General features: G+C 49.2%; 1 protein-coding gene across 1 annotated transcript in view; it reads right to left on the bottom strand.

Moving 5' to 3' along the window:
- The window catches only part of LOC104276571 (voltage-dependent T-type calcium channel subunit alpha-1G-like), a gene marked incomplete at its 3' end in the record, with an annotated part of 43,098 nt that overhangs the window by 34,542 nt on the left and 5,286 nt on the right, over positions 1-3,270 (bottom strand).

The following is a 3,270-nucleotide window of genomic DNA, read 5'->3' as shown; positions in this document are numbered from 1 at the left end:
CGACCAGTTTCCTGCTGCCACAGGGTAATAATCTCTTCTGAAAACTATCAAGTTCCATCTCAAAGCTGGTTCCATCTCAAAGCTGGGTGGTTCTCTCCCCAACTCCTAGCTCTGATGGGCAGGAGCCTAACTTCCAGCCTGAATTTATTCAAGACAAGCTCACATCCATTTGTTCTTACGTCAGCGCTGCCTTTAAGTAGTTTCTATAGCTGCTCCTTGTCCCTAGTGTTTACCCACACGATGTATTTACAGAGGACAAATCACATCTCCTCTCAGCCTTAATTTTGCAAAGCCAAACAAACCAAGCACTTCCAGCCCCATCTCGCAGACAGGCTCTCTGCCTCCGGGTCACAACCTTTCTCCACACCTGCCCTGGTCTGAATTAATCTTACCTGATTAGACATCAGGCTTCTGGAGGAGGCTTTGCTGGTGTCTTGCACACAGGCATCAGCACTGCCCGCTCCCTCTCTGCTGGAAATCCCACAGGATTCAGCAAAGCTGGGTGAGCTGTGCCACAGCTGGGCTGGAGCTTCCTCCTCCTGCTGCGATCAATCAAACCCACTCACCTCCCTCCTGGCCATCAGCAGGTGAGGAGCATCTGGGGTGCAAATTCTAACACCCACATACAGGACTCCACACTTGATGCAGTGATGCTTTATCCGATTTCTCTTGATAGGCTCTAATGAGGAGCAGAGAATCGCAGAGTAATAGAATGGTTTGGGTTGGAAGGGACCTTAAGATCATCTAGTTCCAACCTCCCTGCCATGCGCAGAGACACCTCCCACTAGAAGATGATTATGATGATCAAATCTTATCTAAGACCAAAATAACCTCAGCATATACCTCTGTGTTTAGCTGACATCCAGAGCTGTGGGACAACCCCAGAAGATGAACACTGGACAGGCTGACATGGATGCTAGGAGCTTGTTCTCAAGCTCTGACCAGAGAAGAAGTCAGCGTGTGCATGAAAGCCCACCCAGTCCCAGCAACAAAACCAGCCCCTTCCTCAGCACGTGGGACTCACCGCACTGGGTGAATTTTGGCAACGGGAAGGAGAGGGGCAACAACCTTCCTGGGCTTTCATGGTTCTCAGCTTCACTCACTTGTTTGAAAAGATGATTTTGGTACGGTTTGCAGGATTCAGGAAAAAAGCCCATGTCAAACATACAGCTTTTCTTTCATCCATTATTAAAATAGAAGCTATCAGCAAAATTCAGAGCAGCATATGGTGATTTGCACCAGGACATAACATTTTCTGATTAATTAAGGTTCTCGACTCACTTCCAAGCATGTGCTTGTAAGCTGCAAAGGGCATGCTGTAAAATGCATTTTCATTTAACATATTAAAGAACAATTATAATGCCAAATTAAAAAAAAACACAAAACAAAAAACCCCAACCCGGTAGCTTGAGCAAATATTTGAACATCAAGACCAAAAGCAAGGAGGTGCTCTCCTACTTCTGCTGGTGGTCACTGCTGCCAGTGCCAGCATTACAGCCCCAGACCCAAGCTACAGGATCCACACATTGCTGGTAACTAACAGCTCAAGAGCCTGGAGAGAACCCAGTACCGGGTTAAAAAAATTGTGAGTAAAAGGCAAGTTCTATAAGAATCCCACCGCTTCCCAGCTCTAAGGTCACTTCCCAAGGCAAAGCGGATGCACGGGAGGAATCAATCCGCTCCTCTGGCAAGGGAAGATGCCCAGGGAGAGCAAATGTCAGGATGTCACCAACTGGCAAGGTGACAGGTGCCTTTACCAGCATATATAACATTTACGCACTGAAAATCTGCAGTGCAAAAAGCCCCCGATGAATCTTCAACTCAAATGTCATTTCTGTTCATACGGGAAAGCGCGATGCCTGTCAGCGCCTCTGCCATGGACGCGGGTGCCCAGCCAAGTTGAAGGCTCGGAAAAATACTCAGCATTAAACAGGATGGATTCATAGCAAATGCTGAGACTCGTCAGAGCGATGAGCAACCCCCGATCGCTGGAGTTATTCGGAAGGAAAGCGGAAATATTTAGGACTTTCTAAGAATAAAAGCGGAGCATCTGCAAAGCCAGACGTACAAGGGGCTGGTGGTGGGATGCAGAGAGAGAGCTGATGCAAACCTTTGGCAAACACTCCTCCGAGAAGGAAAACTCTCGGCACTCAGCAGACAGACACAAGGGATGGCTCAGGATGGACCAGGCAGCTGACTTTCGTTCCTGTTCTGCCTGGAGACAGCAAGACTCGGAGCACACTGGGGTTTCCTTCAGACAAACCCCAAAGGGTTGGGAAGGATCTCGTCACTGCAGTGTCAGGCAGCATCTCTGCCTGGGGAAAAAGGCTCGCAGAAGTGATGCTCAGGAGGATCACAGGGGGGCTGAAGGGGCTCTTCTCACCTAGCGAGCCTCTGACAGAGCACAGAAATGCCAGCAAAGCCCTTCCCACACCCAGCATTGCCTCTCTGACCCACTCCGCTCTCAGTCCAAGCTCTACTCCCATTCCTGGCATCGCTCCCGTGCAGGAAGCAGGAGATAGTGTGAAGATTCATCAGGGTCGTGGAAAGCTGAGGGCACTTTCCAAAGCAAATCTGAACTCTCCCCTTCCACAGCTCCGTGCGGGGGTTGCTGTGCAGCCAGGGGATGTGACCAAGGCCACAGAAGGAACCTGTAGTGAAGCAGCAGCACCCCCGGGAGCTGCCCGCCCCTCTGCCCGCTGCCAGCAAGAGATAGGCTCAGATTTATTCAGCATTGAAAGGTTTCCAAAGCTGGGCATTTAGGCACCCTTTATCTACAAAGCGCAGTAATCAGGGGATGATATTAAACCATCGGTGTTGAAAAAGACAAAGGGAAATTATTAGGCAGCTTTGTCTCTGCAGAAAATGGGAATGAAATTTCCTCCTGGCCCTTGCCAGCTTTGCTGTGCTCTGCTTTTACTCAGGAGCTGCTTTTTTACGCCTTGCAAGTCTCACCGCATCCGTGGGTGTTGCTTCATTTTAAAAATATTCATTTTAATCAAGTTGAATGGAATGAAAAGAATAGCACTGGAGGGAGCATGAACCCTGCAGCTCGCTGGGTCCGGCCGCTCCATCTGTCCCAGCCAGGACACTTGATTAATGGGGCTTTTGAAGCAGCAGCAAGTTCCACTGAAGAACTGGAAGAAACTCTTTAAAAAGAAAGAAAAAGTCTTAACACTTCAAAAACCCCAAGTCTTTTCACAGGTGAGTTTGAGTCAGCTCGGCTGTGAGGGAGGCTGCCGAGGGGTTTCTGTGTGCTGGGGTGCTCTG

The sequence above is a fragment of the Apaloderma vittatum genome, unplaced genomic scaffold (genome assembly GCF_000703405.1).
Source record: "Apaloderma vittatum isolate BGI_N311 unplaced genomic scaffold, ASM70340v1 scaffold3657, whole genome shotgun sequence".
NCBI lineage: Eukaryota > Metazoa > Chordata > Aves > Trogoniformes > Trogonidae > Apaloderma > Apaloderma vittatum.
Note: the sequence above shows the minus strand (reverse complement) of the source record. Positions and strands in the feature narration are given on the sequence as shown.